Genomic DNA, 20,769 nt, shown 5'->3' with positions numbered 1-20,769 from the left:
TCTCCAATCTGTGGCTGAACGTTTTATATTCTGGGAGAAGTCACTACATCTGCCTGGTCCTCAGTTTTCCCGTGTATAAAAAAGATGGCAGGACTCCTGAGTCATGGAATATTCACCAGACTCCACAGGTTATGTAAGAACTACCTAAAACTTCTAAAATAAAATTCCCCTAAATGTGATGAATATGTAACTTCACTTTTCTGGATAGAGAACCCATTATTTTCATCTGATTTGCAAGTGTCAATAACTGCAGCCTTAGATGATTTTTAAGGTCACTTCCTGATCTCGTATTTTATTATTGCCACCGGCAGAGAATCACAGGAAGCAATAAACGGGCATGGATCAGAGTGACAGAAAACAGGCACGGAAGTTATTGCTGTCCTTATTCTTCCACCAATGCTAAGCACCTATCGGTTTTTTACCTATCTCCAAAGTCACTCCAGGATCCACACACCCATAAATAGTGGGCTACTTCCCCAGAATAAGGGAATCCTGTGTGCAGAATACAAGGTGTACTACATTTGTTGTTATTATATAATAAAAGGATTTTTGGACATTCACAAACTAGATTTCCAAGACTCCTGCCACATATTATTTCAATTAGCTTTGTCTGAAAGGAAAATCCTTCATGACTCTATCAAGTGAAGCTACGGAATGAGTGAAGCCATATGTTGATTGTTAGAGGCTTCTTAAAAGCGAATGGTTTTGATTGCCTTCTAAAAGTACAGAGGCCAATAAACTGAAAGAGAACTGGCGAGGACAGGGGTGAGAAGTAGCGACAATAAAATGATGAGATATTGAAAAGATATGGCAATTAAAAATCCAAAATTGGCACATTCGTCCATAAAGTAAAGCCCCCTAGAGACACCACCACATTCACTCTGTATTTACTAAGCTGAGAAAGGCAAGCCGACACTAACCCTCTCTGCTTCCTTGTTGGCACAGTAATAAGGAAAAGACAGAGGAAGAGCTTCTCTTCTATCCACATCTGAAAGCCCAGATAATGCTTACCAGACATGGGAAGAAAAGAGGTCTTAGTTTCAACCATTTAATACTACTATGGTCAAATATTGGCAATGTCATATGGTGCAACCTAGTATACAGAATGCCTGCCGAGCCAGGACATTCTAGCTATTTTGGCATTAGCAAGGTGTTCCTGACTCATCTTTCTTTGACAGAAATGATTAAGACTCCAGCGAAAAAGACAAGGGATGGGTAAATTTCTGTGAAATCAAGTTGGCCCATTCTTAATGATTATAAAAGTGCTTTAAAAAGAAAGAAATGTTAAAATTTCAAGATCTCTCTTAAAGTAACTCAGGAAACAGAGTTATGCTTTTTACAGAATTCAGTTTAACAAATCTCTGTCCAGAGCCTATTTTCCACAAAGCACAGGTTGCTGGCTAATGGGATATTTGCAGCGTTTCTTGGGATTGATCTTAAAGGAATAGAGAAATTCTTCAATAAATAGGGAATAGCCATTACCTTAGAAATTATTTGTGAACAAAGAAAGGCTTCTGGATCATTGGCATCATCTCTGAAATTGTTAGATTTTTTTTTTTTTTTTTTTTTTTTTAGTCTGGATATACCATAACTAGTATCCAATTGCTGGCTATATAGGTTATTTCTAATCCATTTACATGATCAACTTTTCTATAATTAATAATATTCAATACTAAAAATAGTAGGAGTTGGCATAAGATTATTCTATGTAAAGGAAGTTTGACAGCTATTAGAGTTTAAAAGTTAGTTTACAATTTCTTATAAGTTTAGGAATGGATGAAAGAAGCCTCTCCCAAGCAAGGAGTTTCTTGGTTCCTCCCTAATAAGTATTATCCATGTGGTGAGACTAGGGAAGGTCTTCATCTCCTACCAATCCAAGGGAATATCAATTACCTTTATAAACTTTGTATTTAAATTATTTTGTAACTCAAAGTTCCTAGGTTTCCCTTAGAGAATTTATCAATTAAAAAGATCATTTTCCAAATAGCAAAATTTAAAGTATTGGGTAGCTTCCGCTGCCCCAGTTTTCTAGAAATATAACTAACATAGAACACTGTATTAGTCCAAGGTATATGACATAATAATTTGATATGTGTATATACTACAAAACAACTATGTAGTTAAGTTCAGTTAATATCCACCACTTCATGTACCTTCAGTATTTTTTTTCTTGTCATAAGAACTTTTCAGATTTACTCTCTTAGCAACTTTCAAGCACACAATGCAATATTCTTAACTATGATCAGCACGTTATACATTACATCCCCAGGACTTATTTATCTTATAACTAGAAGTTTGTACCTTTTGACCTTCTTCCCCCATTCTTCCCCCATGCCCTGCTGCCTCTGGCAACAACCAATCTTTTCTGTCTATAAGTTTGGTGTTTTTGGATTCCACATGTAAATGAGATCATATAGTATTTGTCTTTTCCTGACTTATTTTACTTAGACTAATGCCCTCAAGATCCATCTATGTTTTTGCAAATGGCAGGATTTCCTTTTTTAATGGCTGAATACTATACCATTAAATATACATATATATAATAAATATAACATTTATATATAATATATTATGTTTATATTTAATATTAATATAATATTTATATATATAATATATTATATATAAACACAATTTGTCCATTTATATCTGTGGATGGACATTTAGGTTGTTTCCACGTCTTAGCGATTGTCAACAATGCTGGAACAGACGTAGGGATAACATGTCTTTTTGAGACAGTGATTTCATTTGGAAAATACCCAGAAGTATTGGGGTTGCTGGATCTTATAGTAGTTCTATTTTTAATTCTTTGAGGAAACTCCATATTGTTTTCCATAATGGTTGTACCAATGTATATTCCTGGCAGCAGTGTACAAGAGTTCCCTTTTCTCCACATCCTTGTCAGTAGTTGTTATCTCTTGTCTTTTTGATGATAGTCATTCTGACAAGTGTAAGGTGATATCTGATTTCGGGTTTGATTTGTATTTTCTTGATAATTAGTGATGTTGAGCACTTTATCCTAACACCTAGTGGTCACTTACTGCTAGGTAAGTGTTTTCTTTGAAAGAATTTCTATTCAGTTCTCCTGCCTCGTTTTTAATTACATGGGTTTTTTTTTTTTGTTGTTGTTTTTTTGTGTTTTTTTGGGTTTTTTTTTTTTTTTTTTTTTTTTTTTTTTTTTTTGCTATTGAGTTGTATGAGTTCTTTATGTATTAGGGATATGAGCTCCTTATCACATACATGATTTACAAATATTTTCTCACATTCTGTGGGTTGCCTTTTCATTCCATTGATAGTTTTCCTTTACTGTGCAGAAGCTTTTTACTTTGATGTAGTTGAAGTTGTTAAACCTTGACAGTAACCACTGCAGCTATTGTTGGGAGCAGAAAATTTCAGGGGCATGAAGACTAGACCTCAACTTACAGTGTTAGCATTGCTGGTTACTGGGCCTCTGAAAGAAGGGCAACAGCACAATAAAGATAGGCTCTGGCTTTGTTATTTTTAACTGCAGCTCCCCAGGGCAACTAGGCGGTGGAGCCTATGTTCTAGAGGGGCCACCAGTAAAATTTACAACCTCCGTCAGCAGATGCAGGGTTCTTGTTGGTCAACATTCCAAGGAAGGCCCATCTGTTTGTTCAGGTTTTTCCTGAGGGAGCCAGAAGGGGATTGATTCTGTTTCATAATAAGTTGAAGTCATCTAATGAGAGAAAGCTTTGTGGTTGAGTCAAAATATTAAAAGAGATAATATGCTGACATTCATACAATTTTAAAATTCACAGCTTTCACCAATTTAATCATACACATGTTGTCACATTGTTTCTGAACATTTCTCCCATTAGTGCAATAGTGAGGCCAGTTGTGAGTCCAAGAAGAATTCATACTCTCCACTGGACCCTCAGTTATTATCAGTGAATCCATGGGTATTATTAATAATAATATTAATAATACAGCACCTGGGTGTCTCAGTCGGTTAAGTGCCAGACTTTGACTCAGTTCATGATCACACAGTTTGTGGGTTCAAGCCCACATCAGGCTCTGTGTGGACAGCTCAAGGCCTGGAGCCTGCTTCGGGTTCTGTGTCTCCCTCTCTCTCTGCCCCTCCCCTGCTTGCCTCTGTCTCTCTCTCTCAAAAATAAATAATCATTAAAAAATTTTTTAAAAATATTATTAATAATATAAAGTAAATAGTAATAATAATATTCTTGGATAATAATTACAAGTCTAGGTAAAATTCTGTACCAATAAGATATTGTTCCTACCATTTGGGTTGGAGAAAAAGAACTCATGAAGCTATTTTTAAAAGTCACCAAATAAAATACAGATAAGCTTTTAGCAACAATTCCTAAAATGTATAATATGATCAATAATTAGTATTGGGGAAAGAGAAAAAGGATCTCAAACGGGATCGGGGGGAACGAGGAAACATTAAGGAGGCAGAGTTTTAATTGATGGCTTCTTGTTTTGTTTCATCTTACCACAGTGAGAGAGAAAAGGTAAAGGGTACCAAGAGGAGAGCCAGGAGAAGTAAAAAAGAAGGAGCAGAAAATGGCATGTTTGAGAGTTAGTGAGTGTAGAACAATTTGGCTAGAAATAGAGAACCAAATTATTTCTGGGTATAGGTAAAAGCTAACTCTAGTCTTAAGTTAGAGGGTTTGGAATGCTGTTGGAGGTAATATAACTTTTTCTCCAGTAGTGGGTTAGTGATAAACATTGATGAAATGTTAACTTGCTCTCCATTAAGATAATTGGCCTGGAATCTACCTTGGTTTCTGATGCTCTGAATAGAGAAGTACACAAATGTCCAGAAGAGAAATCTAGTAGCAAATAAAGACTCCATTTTTTAAAGTAGGTAGTTCACATCCAAAAAAAGGAAATAATAGCGAAAGTGACTCATGTTTCCAACCTGCAAAGATGAATCAAAAGATGACTCCATTCAGCACATTAAAAGACTCATCTAGGCTTTCTGGGATATTCCCTGTGGTCTGAGAGGTTGGTTAAGTGGCCTGACAGAGATGACAGGTGCTTTGAGTTTTTAACAATTTTCAGAAAAGCAGTTAGAAATAGAAATTGGTATCACATGAATAAATCTTTAATAGTCAATAAAAAGGCCAAGGGAAGCTCAGCAGCACAAGAATGAAAGACAGGAAAAGACCAGATAAAAGTTGGGCAATTTTAACTAAAGCCACTCATTTCCTCACTTCTGAAACAGTTGAGTTGCTCATAGACTTCCGGGCTGATTAGTGTCATCTGGTGAAGGAAGCAGAATGGCAGTAAAGCAGAATGATCGTCTTCATAATAACTTAGGTCTGTATAGCACTTTATAAACTGTATACTTTCAAGTATGTGATGTGATTTAAAATGCTCAAGAATTGGTAGTGTCAACAGGATGGGTCTTATCCTCATCATAAAGATATAGAAGCTCTCCGTACCTAGGTAAGCAACCATCCTTAGTTTTTCCTGGAGTAAGTTGTTAAATCAGTCTTCCAACTTGTAGTTCAGTGGGCTTTTGACCACAAAATTGTTTCCTCTCCCTTAGAGGCACAAAGCAGTTAAAGGGATCCATATAAAGAAAACTTTCTCTTTTATTTTGTTTGTCCTTAAATGTCTTATAAACTTCATAACTGTTTCTAGAAATACTTTTCCTGCCTGAACCCACTAAGTTTAGGCCAGAATGTGGGAATCACTGTACCATTCTCAAAGAAAAAGAATTAATGCCCTAAGGCATACTTTGTATAATGAATTGACATCTTTCCTAGGCAAAGCATGGCACTAGTTAGTACCCATCCTTGGGACAACTGAGAAAACAGTTACTGAAATAGTTGCCTGTGTTCTCAGGTTTGGATTAAGAACCCTGGTAGGACACTTATCTTTGAAAAAAGGAGCCCCTTGATGACAGGAAAGCAGTTACATACTTCCTTCCCCACTTATACACTACAGAGGCTTATATAATAAAAGGACTGATAACGATAACAGCTGTCATTTACTGAGAATTTACTAGATGCCAAGGACTATGATTAAGTGTTTTATAAATGTTACCTGATTTAATCTTCATAATAACTTTGGAAGGCAAGTGTTACCATTATTGCCATTTACAGATGACAACTTTGAGGCTCAGAAAAATCAGTGAACCTCGCCCAAAGTCACACATGGAATAAAGGGCAAAATCAAAATTTAAACTGAGGTCAGTTTCACTCTAAAACTGTTGCTTTACCCATTATACTAAGCTGCGTTGGATGACACACTATTGTTACAACAGGATGAATGCTTCTCTTCTACCTCATTCTCAGCTGTTTCAGAGAAAGAGCAGGCTCATAGGCAGGCTGACAAAAACACTGGTTGGGCATCAAATTGGCCCTTGACTTTTGGATCAAACTGAACGTAAGTATAAAATCATGAATTATATAAGAATGTAACTTGAAGGAATTTCAACAGATCATAGATTCCTTCATTCATCTGAATAATATTCACTGGGAATCTACTGTGTGCTAGATAATGAGCCAGATGCTGGAAAAAGAAAAAAATTATTTTTTTCTCTCTTTCTTTCTATCTTTCTTTCTTTCATCTTTCTATTTTAAATGTGATGAGCACTGGGTATTATATGTAAGTGATGAATCACTAACTTCTACTCCAGAAACCATTACTACACCATATGTTAACTAACTTGGATTTAAATAGAAAGATGAAAGAAAGAAAGAAAGAAAGAAAGAAAGAAAGAAAGAAAGAAAAGGAGAGAGGAAGGAGGGAGGGAAGAAAGGAAGGAAGGAAAGAAGGAAGATTATTGCAATAGATTGGGAAAGAAAGGATGAGGAGCTGAGCTGAAGCAGCAGCACTAGAAGAAATGGGTTGAAGAGACATAATAAAAAAAAAGCCAGTCAACAGAAGTGAACTTTACTATTGGACGAAGCATCTTGGCAGGTGATAGGGAGAGAGGAAGAGTCAGGAGGATCACATCCAGGTTGTTGGAATGGGTGGGACGAGTGACTGGGCAAGGCAGTGAAAAGATGCATTCAGTCAGGAGTAGTTTGAGATAGTGGTATCTGTAGAACCCCAGTCAATGTTCTGCAGGCTTTAGATAACACGGAGAGACCCAGTTATGTAACTCATCAAATTGGATCATTGTACCCCCAGCAAAAACAAAATCTGCCCATTGGTGGCATCCAGGTGGCCATTTTTCTCATCATGAAAAACACTGGCATTTTGAATTTATATTACTCTTTCTAAAAGATGGGAGCTGACTTGCTGCCAACCACAAATAAACTGTATAGGAATTATCTCTTTAATACATATGTTTTTCATAGAGATTCTAGTCTTCAGCTCTAATTTTCTACTGATCAACCATTTCTAATGCAAATATACAAAGGATCGTATGAAACAATGGCCAACTTATATGTGAGAACCTGTTTACTCTTGGGGACCTGGGTGGCTCAGTTGATCAAGCCTTTCACTCTTGTTTTAGCCTCATGACGTGATCTCACAGGTTTGAGTGGTCAAGCCCTGCAACAGCCTTCATCTGCTTGGCATTCTCTGTCTCCCTCCTTCCTCTCTCTGCCCTCCCACACTCACACTGTCTCTGTCTCTCTCAAAAACCAACAAACAAACAAAGAACCTGTTTACTCTTGTCACTTCATAAAAGTTAAGTGGAATCTGGTCAAAAAGATGGGGTTAACAGTAGCATACCTTGCTGTGAAGGAAAAAAGAGTCCTTAAATAGCACATATTAAGAAACAATCTTTGTATATAAAAACTTGACAAAAAAAGTTGTTTTTAAATGTTTAATTGGTCATCAGGCCCTTAGGGTGCAGTGTTACAGTAAAAAATGAAGAACTAAAAAATACATTCATTTTTACTCACCGTAATTACTTTGAATTGCAAATAAAAGATTACCACAAGGGTAATATGAGGGAGGAAATTCCTTCTATGTTAAATAAAGAGTGAAGGTAGGGTAGAAATGAACTGATAAGTATCATGTGTGTCTGAGTAAGCAAGAAAGGTGAGCCACAGAGAATCCTTAAAGAACATTGTAATTATGATTAGGATAAAGGCCCATTCAACTAGGCAGTCACATCTGGCTTCTGGTGATAACAGTCTGCATAATGGAAATAATAAGTTAAGGTAGTGAGATTGTTGAAGTCCCTTGTGAATATTAGACTTATTTCCTCAGTGAGTCAGACTTAGAATGTCAGAGAGATCAATTTTTGTGAATACAATTAATAAGGTAATTAAAAATAGAGACAGCTCAAGAGGATATTGCCTGATAATTAATAACCAGCTGGAAAGGATGAGGATCCTGGGAAACAGTGAATTAAATAAAGATCAGCATAAAGAACTTCTATCAATAAGATATGGGCTATTCTTTAAGGCAACCAAAGGTTAGTATTTGAAGGCCATCTGCTAACAAAACATAAACAGGGATTCTTGGAACTGTATGTCCTATAATCTTATGTCCTAGAGAGCCCAGAGGAAGGGTACTATAAATAGGTGGGAAAATAGAAAGGGGAATAACAACGTGCACAGAAAAGAGCACCTCGTCTGGAGTGAGGGTCCTCTCTCACCTCTGCTAGAGATGAGCTGTAGAAACTGGAATGAAGCACTTCACTTCAGAGCCTCAATTTCTTCATGGTCAAATTGGATGGTTGAACTCTATGACCTTTACGGTTCCTTGCAACTCTAAAATGTGAACTATAAACACACTTCCTTAACAACGACAACCAAAAAAAGCTAAAAAAATAAGTACTTGAGCCAGAAAAAAGAGTGGTAATTGTTGGCTGTTGGTGTTGAACAGGTACCAACAGGCAATGAAGGCCTGGATTGTAAAGAAAAAAATTAAAAAGAAAAATATAAAAGGAATCATCTCATTTTCTCCAGTCATGCATCTGAAAAACAAAAATGAAAAATGAAGTGTGGTACTGTGGTTTATTTCTCTTTGTAGCTCCTGATACTTGTAACCAGATCATTTACTGTAATAAGCTACAACTATTAACAAAATGCCCCTTGTTATAAGAAACAACATAAAGCATTGACCTCAAAGTTCAATCCCTTAGTGACAATGTACTCTGGGAGCCAAAGGTTAAAAATTACAGGAACTTGTCCCACTAGAAAGTGTCTTTGCTAACCCAACACTCTGTGATTGGGTGAACACTTCTTTGAAGATAGGCATCAGATATCTTCTGCATGCATAGGCAAGCAAGGAAACAAACAGGTACCTGTCCAGACCTCAGTTTACCTCCCACTTCTCCAAAATGCTCCAAATCCTGAAAATCCATGGAAATTTCTAGAAGTTCTGTTGCTCAACATGGACTGAAGGGTCAGTGGAGGACCAGGGAAAGGCAGATGAACTATAAAAGTCAATTTTCCTCAGACCAGGAAGCAAGCCTATTGGGGGTGGGGGTGGGGGTGGGTGTCGAGCAGGGAGGGGATTAAAGCCCTGACACAAAATGATATATGAGAAGAGTAGCAGAAGTAAACTGACGGTCTCTTTCTTCTTGTAAATCCATTATTAGCAGTTGAAGGGAGTCAAGTCTGGAGCCTGACATCATCTATTTAGTAGCGGAGCTGGGGGAAGCTATACATTCTGCCAAATTTGGTAACTTTTGGTAGTTTGAGGTAGTTTTTAAAACTAGCGTGTAAAGGTATCAGAGGCAGCAGCATGGAAACAAGTTACTGAGACAAACAAATAATGAAGTCAAACCGTAGAGATTTCTTCAAAGTCCGTGCCTACTGCAAACCAAAAGCATGGCTCCACCCCCTTGCTCTTCCTGGGCCAAAGGCTGTTGTGTATTTGGGTAGATAAGAAGATCTGAAATGTCTCAGTGCTGAACTCTACCCAAGGGTCTCTGATGGTATGTTTGCTCTTTCCCAAAAGTACCCAGGCACCAGTAGAATTGGGTGAAAATGAATATCAAGGCCAGTTTTCAAAGGGAAAAGGAGACACTTGGCAATAGGCAGCTAGTTAGGCATGTATAAGCAGAGAAGGGCTCTCTTTGGGGCTGAGGGGGGTGAAGGGCAAGCTGTGAGGTAGGAGGGAAAGTTTCTTGTTGGTATCTCTGAAAATGACCACAGGAGCTTTGGGCACCTTCTGGCAAGACTGCCTCCTCTCCCTTGACTCACTGCATAGCCAACCAGCCTTTGTACCACCCTCAGGGCCAACCAGGGACCTCCAAAAATGCCACTGAAGAATCATAATTCCCAGCCTTGAGGTCCCACTTGCATCCTTCTCTCCCAAGCAGGGCACTGGGGCACACTTTGAGAGGTGATATAAATTCTAAGAGTAGAATTAAATTAGTTAATACATATGGAAAGCACTTAGGAAATAGTCTAGCACAAAGTAAGTGCTATAGAGTTAGCCATCAATACCATCATTTCCCTGACAGGGAAAACAAACACAGAAAACCCAGACAGTCCAACTACTGAGTACAGGTTCATAACCCTCACTCTTACTCAACAAGGAAGCCAAGAAACCAAGTGCCGAGTGATATGTCAACCATCCATCATGCAAGGGGAAGACTGATTTCAAATTTAGGGCTCTTGACTCCAGATCTGGTATCTTTCCACCTTACCCTGTGGCCCTGGGTTATCATAGCATGTATGAGAGAACAAGTGACCAAAGTGAAGAGGTGTCTGCAACACAGCAATTGATCCTGTCTTTGAACAGAACCATGAATGTCTGTCTCTATGAGATTATGGCCCTCTGGATCCAAGAGATGTAGGAGGAAGAATAGAGTCAATCAGTCCAGAAGCACTGTTTCTAAAAATTCACTGAGCTATTACCATTAAGTTATGTCTGACTGGTGTGTTCTGACACATTAGCAAAGAAGTACTAGTTCCCCACAGGGAGTTCTTTGCATTTAGCCATATATACCAACTTGTGCTTGAAGTCAAAATAATTGCCCACTCTTGCTCTGGAAAGTTTCAAACACACAGTGACTTGCTACGTGTCCAGAAATTGATCACTTCATCATCAAACGAACCAGCCAGGGGAGCAATTGCTCCAACAGGAAGGTTAACAGGCGAGAAAATGAATAGTCTCATGGTTACAAATGTATTCTGCTGCCATGACTAAAAATTGCTGTGATTTTTTTAAAGTTCATATGCCTAGATATTTTACTGCTGAAAATGTCAAGTCACTGAGCTATTGTTATAATAACTGACCGCTCCACGATAGCATTTCATGACTGTTTTTTCTGTTGTCAAGTAGTCAGCATTATAGATTCTGAATAAATTTGAGCTACTGCTGATCTGCTTTCCAGCACACAGCATTATTGGCTCTGAAGGAAGCATTAATGTTCCAGACTGTGAATGTATATTATGAATAATACCAGGGTACAAATATTACCAAACCTTTATATGTGCTCTTTGTTTCCTAATAAAACTCGTGTAAGGTCCTCCAAGGGGCCTGTCTCAGCTAACCTCAGAATTCACTCAGCTTATTAAGTTAATACAGTAACTTGCCAAGTTAGGGCTTCTCTGATTGTTGCTGCATGCAGTAGGATGTGATGGTTTTTAGAAGTGGCTTATTTAAAAGCTTTGCCCTTCCTCGGAAGAAGAGTTCATGTAATATGACTAAGTTATTATAATCATCATCCATATTCATTAAATAAAATTATTTTTCAAGTATATTACAGAATAAATATGCTAGACTTTAATTCTAAAACAGGACAACACCTTTCTAATGCGGGTATGCCTCACTTTAAATAAACCAATGGTTTTCTGATCAGTTGACTGCATGTGAAAGGCTTTCTTGGCAATGTCCAAGCTGGGTGAGTCCCTTGTTGGGTATCTGTTCTCTTACTAGCATCTGTTACTCAGGGGCTTTGTTGACTCATATATAGTCCCTCCTTAGGTACCAAGAAGATAACTAGATAATCTTTTGAGACCACCCAGGTTTGGGCAAATTTCATCCAACAATATCTAAAAAGAGATGTTATGAGTAACATTTCAGAAAATAAATGACCTTATTTGAGAAGAACCAAAGTAAAACTGGAGACAGAATTACTGGATAATGAAGTTAGATAAGTATCACTTACAGCATATGTAACCCAGGTGTGGCTTTATTTAATCTTTCCTCACAGAGAAATTAGTAAAGTCTTTGGCCCTGAGTGGCTTAGGTTGGAGTGTCAGCCCCTTTCTTGCATCATCCACCTTTGGGATTCCCAATGACACCCTCTATGGGGCTTTTCAGATTCTCTCTGCATTCTCTCAGCCTCTCCCTCTACTTACAGAAGGTTTTTTTTTGTTTTGTTTTGTTTTTTGTTTTTTGTTTTTATAGCAAATGCTGTGGATTTCTTACTGCACTCTGCACTCTGGCTTTATCTCATACTGATAGTGTTGGTCTCCTATGGTGTGTTCCCTGCACCTAGTCCCAAATTTGCATATTTCCTCATTGTTAACCTGCCTCCTAGGTTAGGTCTCAGCTATATCTCACAATTCTTTTCAGCTGCACTGCAGAGCATCTCCTGGTTTCTGATGCGTTTGGGAAAAGAGATGGGCAGAGAAGTGGTCACTCTGAGCTCCTAGCTATGCTTCAGCTGAGGCAGTTTGGCTTTGAGCTCTATTACTTGTAGTGTTCTGTTGAGATTTCATTCCAAACAAGATCTCCTTGCAAACAAACAAACAAATGGAGAAGTTTGAATACTCCATGATTGAAAGCCTCCCTTTCTTCACAAAGTCACCACAGGGTCAGGGAACTCACTGTTTGTATTCATTGTTCTGTTTATCTATTGATGTGTTATAAAACCATTGGAAACTTGGCAGCTTAAAAAGGAAACCATTTTATTGTACCTCCAGATGTTATGGGTCAGAAATTCAGGCTGGGCTTAGCTGGGTGTTTCTTTTGTTCCCTGTGGTATTGAAGGAGTTCACTTGGTGATATCCAACTCTCAGGTGGGTCCAGGGCAGAGGCAAGGGGTCCAAAACAGTTTCACTGTCATGTGGCTTGATGGGGATGGCAGAAAGGGTGGGCTTAGCTGGATCTGTCAACACAAGTTCCCACACAAGGCCTGTCTAGCATGACAGTGTCAGGGAAACTAGAACTCTTGGATGGAAGCTTGTGGTTCCCTAAAAGAGTGTTCTAAGTGATGGGAAGTAGAAATGGAGACTCTCAGGGCCTTGGCTCAGAAATTGGTACAGTGGTACATCTACTATTATTTTATTGGTTAAAGCAGTTACGTGGATTCCCACATTCAAAGGAAAAAGATAGATCTCTCATAAGAAGATTAGTATATATATGAAGCCTTCTTTAATCTAAGATAGATACAGACCTCTACATGACCCAAATGGCCACAGCACCAGGAATTTACTTTTCTCCTTTGTTTCTGTCTCGGTTCTCTTCATGGTCTTGTACTCTACACTGGCCAAGAGGATCATCCACCCGAATTGACCCATACTTGCCAGTCTGGGGGAATAATAGCCTCACAGTGTCCATTATATATTTCTGAACTGACTTCCAAGAACACTGACTATTCCTATCAGTCATTCCAGTATACAAGATGAAGAGGTTTTTCTTTGACTAGGTTTGCCCTATAAGATACAGGACATCTAGTTAAATTTGAATTTTAGATAAACAAAAAACTTTTTTTTAAGTATAAGTATTTCCCAAATATTGCATGGGATATAGTCATACTAAAATATTGTTTGTTTAGTCTCATAGCCTTAATTATTTTGCTGACATGGCTAAAGCAATAACATATATATATATATATATACATATATATATATATGTGTATATATATCAAAGTGCAATAATGGAGACAAAAATCACAGAATTCTTTTAATTCTTTGACTTTTCTTTCCCATTGCAAGAGTTTTATAATTCACTGAGTGGATGAGGGTGAGAGGAATATAGTTCTATCTGAGGTCAATCAAAGTTTACACCCACCACTTAGCCAAACTATATGTGAATGTCTTTTATTAAACAAAAATTTCTGTTTAGCAGTTGCTTCAATCATTCCCTTTCTAAGCTGAAGAAAATCTCTACATTTAAATATAGCTATATGAAATGCTCAGAGTCAGTCAAAAATATTTATTGTGTATAATGTGTTAACATAATTAACATGTGGTTCTTGCCTGGTAAGAGTTCAGAATCCAGGGGAGATACATATATCTGAATAGATAATCACATGCCAATGTGATTGATTTTCTAACAAAACAAAAGCAGAGTTCAGTGGGTGTGACTAATAGGACTCAGGGAGTTTGGGATCTTAAAGGAGGTAACATTTGATCTGATCTTGAAAGACAAGTAAGAAATTCCCAGGCAGAGAAGGAGAGCAAAGAGATTCCCAGCAGGGATTTAAAAAAAAAAAAAAAAAAAAAAAAAAAGTAATGAAGTCATGAAGGAGCTGCTATACTTGTGAAGCAGAGAAGGTTCCGGTCTAGTTGAAACTAGAAAGGAAGGACCAGAGCCCCACTCACTAGGTCTCACTCATACTACTACTACATAGGAAAGATGAGGGATGGCCTCAGTCCACGTCAAAACTCAGTAACAGCAAGACAAAGGGTAATAAGAGCAAGTGATCACAGGGCCCAACAAATAATCAAAAGGAAAGATGCCTAACTTCTGTAAGGATAAAAGTAAATTGCTGCTATAGCTCTAGAAACTTTTATTCCCATCTTGCTGCAGCAAAAGCCAATTTTCTATGTGAGACTGGTTTGGAGGGTTGCATAAAATAATTGACTACCTTTCAGTTTTGGAGATGATGAGCAGAAACATTCCCCAGGTAGGGATTACCCTGCCACACTGTATGAGGAAAAAAAAAGAGCAAAAGCTTTTAATGATTTCATTACATATCCTGTGTGAGCAAGATTTCAATCTGGCTAGAAAGCAAAGATTCTGTGCCTGCTAAAGCCATGTATACTTGAGTATTGCATAGTCATAATATATGATTAGCGACAGCCTAGTGGTGCAACATTGGTAGGAGAACATGGTAAAGAGCCAATGTCCAAGTCTAACAAAACGACAGAAAGTGTCAATTATTTGATGTGTCTTTCATAACTGATCTTAATAAACGTAACTATTAAAACTTGAAAGACACAATGAGAGACCACTACGCATCTACTAGAATGACTCAAATTAAATATATATATATATATATATATATATATATATATATATATATATATCAAAGTGCAATAATGGAGAAAAAAATCACAGAATTCTTTTAATTCTTTGGCTTTTCTTTCCCATTGCAAGAGGTTTATAATCTTATATAATCTCACTGAGTGGATGAGGGTGAGAGCAATTTAGTTCTATCTGAGATCAATCAAAGCTTACAACCACCACTTAGTCAAACTATATCTGAATGGCTTTTACCATATATGACAATATCAAATGCTGATGAGGAAACAAAGAGGCTAGAACACTTCTATTTTGCTGGTGAGAATTCTACTTTGGAAACAAGTTTGACAGTTTCTGGTAGATGTAAACTTACATGTAGGTTACCCTTAGAGACATGAAAACCTATGTTCACACAAAGACCTGCATATAAATATTTACAACAACTTAATTCATAAATACTAAAAGCCAAAAACAAAACCAAATTTTCACCAACTAGTCAATAGATAAATTATGTTAGAGCCACATGGTAATAAAAAAGAAAAAAACTACAGATACATGCACCAACATGGACGAATCTCAAGAGCATTATGCTAAGAGAAAAAGGTTCGACTCTAGAGACTACATACTGAATGATTTAATTAATATGTTATTATAAAAAAGGAAAAAAATTACAGAAACAGAAATCGGATCAGTGGTTATTGGTAGCTGGACAGGGGAAAGAGTTTACTAAAAAGGCTTATAAAAAATTATCCCAGATCTTGACTTTGGTTGTAGTTACATGACTATATAGATTTGTCAAAATTCATTAAACTGTACACCTAAAACACATGAATTTTATTGTGTGTAAATTATATGTCAATAAAGAGCAAAATAAACTTGTATCTTTAAAAAAGGAAAAAAATAACCAAACAAGATATGAGGGAGCATTGTCCTGAATTTTCATTTGAGTATTGGTTTGACTATTTCCAGCTCTGAAGCTTTTTGACCCTTATTTAAACTTTTATTGACCATAATTATATCCTAAAGATCATATTCAATGGCATACTTGAAAGTCTATCAGTCATTTGTACCAAGTTTGAGAGAATTTATTTCTATTGACTATGGCATCCACTGTATGTAATAAACAAACATCTCTCCTATGCAGCTACAGAGGCCCTAGTTGTGTGCCATCTTTGAAGAGATTGAGGAAATAGTCACTTAAATCATTTTCTGTATTTTATGGTTTAGATGAGGAACTGCAGTTGATTCTATATCTTATATACATTAAAACAGCAAAAAAGAGACCTCTTGAGAATATTAACACAGTGGTAGCCAAATAAGTTTTGTATTTTGAGCACTTCATTTTATGAAGTAGTTCTGAATACCACAGAGGGAAACATGGAAAGGTTTCTTTTACTACTTTTTCTCTGCAACAGTGCTTTCTTTTGCTTTCTTAGTTAGACAAGTCTCCAAACACAAAGCCAAGACTAATTCACCAGGGCAGCCAGTGTTTCCCTTTGAAAACAGGTTTCTTATCTTTCTTGTTTTGATAGTCCTGGTGTTCTGATGTAAAACTCCTGAGGTGTTCCATCAATAGACTAGGCAGTGGTTATTTTATGAATAGCTAATCTAAGTTAATAAATTGCTCATCAAGGGGCAGAAAAAAATCAGTGGGTCTTGAGAAACACAACAAAGGAGTAACCCTTAGACGAATTTTCTACAGTGACATCTGAGGCATGTCTGGAGACATCTGGCACTAAGTTTACAAACAAGTACTCACCAAGTGAGAGGTAAGAAGAAAATCTTAAAATCCATGTAGCATTGAAATTTTAAAGCACAATCTTATTTAGGCAAGTTTTCCATTAAACTATGTGCTGTGAATGTATGTGTGAACTGCTGGTTATAATATTAGTTGGTATCAATGTCTTTCACCCAGTGTTTCTGGCAGCAGTGCTCTTATGAAATATGCTGTGCCAACAAAGCAGTAACTAATGTGCAGTAGAGCAGGGAGGAGGCTCACGGCCAACAGGAGCATGGGGGCTGGGCAGGCATGAAGTACAACTTTACCAAAGAGCAGAACATTTTGATGTTTCCCAACACTGATTTGTTCTCCCAACCATTTCGATATGCTACTGGAAGCCACAGCCAAAAAGTTTCAAGTGACTTTATTAGAATATTTCAGTCTTATTAAACTGCCTTCCTTTTGGGTGCCTTGTTGTTTTGATCCCAGGTACTGAATCAATTAACAAATTAATAGGACTTTCTATAAATAGAGGATTCCTCTATTGTGCATTTAATTTTTCACACACACACACACACACACACACACACACACACACACACACTTACCTTACGGTCCCAAGAACTTTGCATGTTATACAAATCTTCTCCCTGACTGAAATTGTTTAAAGTGGCGAATACCTGGACTCTTTATTCAAGTATTTGGCATTAAAACTATTATTAGTTTAAATTTCAATTTTAGAAGTCCTAAAAGTTGACTTATAGATTAAAGTTTCTTTTCATTAAACCCATAGCCAGTGGTTTCCGGTAGTCTGTGTATTTGTCAGGCATAGTCTGGATTTGTCCTCAGACACTGGAAAATGATGCTAATATTCTTAAATTACAGAATTTATAATAATAGCTAATCTTTACTATGTATCAGGCCCTGTCACTTTACTTGTATTAATTTATTTGGACTTCACAGCAATCCAGAGAAGTAGGTATAATTACTTTAACAATGAGAAATGAAGTCAAACATCCTTCTTGTATTTATAACCCTGTCTCTGCCATCTAGTTGAGCAATTATACTTATCTTGTGTTAGACAATGAGAAACAAAGACTGCCTAATAGCAATTTGAAACAAAGATGAATTTATGGGATTTCCTGGCAAGGAAGATCTGCATTACTCAGGTCAAGCAGTTCTCTAACCAAGCAACAACTGAAAGGACCTGATTGAGAGTCAAAGGAGGAGAAAGGCAATATTCTAAGTCCAAGATGCTGAATTGTGGATTATTTCCCTCGCTTTGCAAATAGTCATCTGCTGGTTTTACATCACTGATACAGAGAAGCTAGGTTTCTAAACAAGTCTAGGATGAGTTATGAAAGATTCCAGTGGGCATAAGGTCATCCAGCAAACATGCTAGATGCACATGCTTAAACTGTGGCTAGATTTCTATTTCACATCCAAAAGATACCAGGTGACAACACCACATCTTTATATTGTGGTAGGAATAGCGTCTACCTGGAGTGAAATGGAAGTGAATCAGGTGCTTCTACATTTCTCTATTCTCTGATGACACAGACACACTCACTACAGAAAGGACCATATGTGATCAGCTCCAGCAATTTCTAATTTGCTTACAAGCTTCATATTTGGAAACTATTCTACAAACAGTGCTCCCAAGATTTATACAAAGTGCATAATAAACAGAGAAGAAATGTTTTTCTTGTGCCTCCTAGGATTTTAAGAACTTGGAATCCTGGCATGGCCATAGCACAACTCAAGGAACAGGGAAAAAAGAGCAGAAATAAAACAAAACAAAAGCAAGATAGCTATTTTGGACTACCTGAGCCTAGTCCACCTTTGGCCCTTTTGTCACTAGCAAAGGACACCTTTCTAATTCCCACTATTTTAGGTTATTTTTCTTCTAAGTTAACAGCAGGATATAGAGTGTAAAAATATGCCGGCAGCTGGTGTAACTCCTGTAAAATGTCATCCCAAGAACAATGTTTCACATCAAACATGTAGGGGATGAGATAAGCACAGGCATTAATCCAGTACTCTCCCTCACCGCCAGCAGAATGCCACAGCAGTAGCAAATCCATGAAACACAAGCACAAGTCTGTGGAGAAAAACCTCACTCAGGGTAGAAATAAAAAAATGTCTATTAGGTAGCTTCCTTCCTTACGCCCCAATTTTTTTCCTTTAGATTGTTCTTTTGTATAAGCAGTTGTTCCCTGAATCTCCCTTTCAAAAACTCATATTCCTGGAAAGAATAAGCACCTAGCCATATTAACTCCCTGGCCTAAACTTTCTGACTAATAGTGACCCTTTGTCAAATGTCACATTTCATAACGGACCAACTGAAAAAGAAAGCAGCCTAAATATGTAAAAACCACAATAATAACAACAAAACAACTAACTTTCAGCTTGTGCATTATAAAGAGTTTCTAAGATTGTAAGTCATGGTTCACATTGAAATATTGTCTAGCCCTAGAACACATATGATTTTAGAACTGACACTGGAGGACATAAAAATAATTCAAAATAACACAATACCCAATTACCAAAAAATCCAATACAGAGAAGCAATAGAAAAGTATCAGTTGGTGCCTAAAGAGTGGTCAGCAAGCCAGTATGGAATGTGAAGTTGGGTCAACTGTCTAGGGTTCCTGTCTCTGAAAACTAGTTAGTCCAGAATGCAAAATGAGGCACAGATAGCCAAGACACATTTTCATTCAAACCCACATTATTGCAATAGTTTGGATATAGCCAGCACAGCTGATCAGACATCATCAGGAGAGATTTGATTCAACTGGCAGACAAGGGGTCAGAACTTTACCGAAATATCTCTGTTTAGTTTTTTTCACAGCATTCTTGGTTTACCCATTCTATATATTTTCAGCTGCTTGATTAGCATAGATTCACTATTCCAGTTGTCTTGCAGGAAACAAAAATTGTAAAGCCCTAGCCTCTGCACCCTGAGAATTTGTCCTCTAGATACAGAAGAATGCTTCAATAGAAAAAAATTTGCAAAGGATTATAAGGGTATTATATGACAATGACCATAAAGTACTATCTTAAAAACAAATGCACAATAGCTGATTTACCTAAAAAAAAGTAATCAAGTTAGGACAAATTCAATAAGAAAAGATTTCCTGAATAGAGACAGTTTCTCTCACATTTTATTTTTAAAAAATTTTTTTCTCATCTTTTTTAAAATTTAAATTCAAGTTAGTTAGCATATAGTGTAGTATTGGTTTCAGGAGTAGAATTTAGTGATTTATCTCTTACAAATAACACCCAGTGCTCATCCCAAAAAGTGCCCTCCTTAATGCTCATCACCCATTTAATCCATCCCTCCGCCCACCGCCCCTCCAACAATCCTCAGTTTGTTCTCTATATTTAAGAGTCTATTATGGTTTCCTCCTACTCTGTTTTTATCTTATTTTTCTTTTTCTTCCCCTATGTTCATTTGTTTTGTATCTTAAATTCCACTTATGAGTGAAATATGATATTTGTCTTTCTCTAACTGACTTATTTTGCTTAGCATAATACACTTTAGTTCCATCTACATTGCTGAAAATGGCAAGATTTCATTCTTTTTGGTCACCACGTAATATTCCATTGTGTGTGTGTATGTGTGTGTGTGTAAACATATATATATGTATATATATATATGTATATATATATATGTATATATATATATATATATATATGGATAAGCAAATGTGTGTGTGTGTGTATACACATTGTCTTATCCATTAATCAGTAAATGGACATTTGAGCTCTTTCCATAATTTGGCTATTGTAGATAGCACTGCTATAAACATTGAGGTGCATGTTTCCCTTCGAATCAGCATTTTTGTATCCTTTGGATAAATACCCAGTAGTGCAATTGCTGGGTCATAGGATAGTTCTATTTCTAACTTTTTGAGCAATCTCCATACTGTTTTCCAGAGTGGTTGTACCAGTTTGCATTCGCACCAACAGTGCAAAAGTGTTCTCCTTTCTTCGCAGCCTCA

General features: G+C 37.0%; 1 long non-coding RNA gene across 4 annotated transcripts in view; it reads right to left on the bottom strand.

Moving 5' to 3' along the window:
- Nucleotides 1-3,227: 3,227 nt before the first annotated feature.
- LOC123608612 overlaps nt 3,228-20,769 on the bottom strand; it is a 92,709-nt gene continuing 75,167 nt past the window's right edge. For 3 of the 4 annotated variants that reach the window (XR_006717339.1, XR_006717335.1, XR_006717337.1), the window contains one exon: nt 7,761-8,869. This is a non-coding gene — a long non-coding RNA (uncharacterized LOC123608612). Of the gene's footprint in view, nt 3,695-4,758; nt 4,901-7,760; nt 8,870-20,769 lie in introns of those variants that run through there. The other variant, XR_006717336.1, reaches the window with a different exon arrangement.

This window comes from Leopardus geoffroyi, chromosome A1, assembly GCF_018350155.1.
Source record: "Leopardus geoffroyi isolate Oge1 chromosome A1, O.geoffroyi_Oge1_pat1.0, whole genome shotgun sequence".
NCBI lineage: Eukaryota > Metazoa > Chordata > Mammalia > Carnivora > Felidae > Leopardus > Leopardus geoffroyi.
The sequence above is the reverse complement of the archived record's forward strand: the minus strand, read 5'-3'. Positions and strand labels throughout refer to the sequence as shown.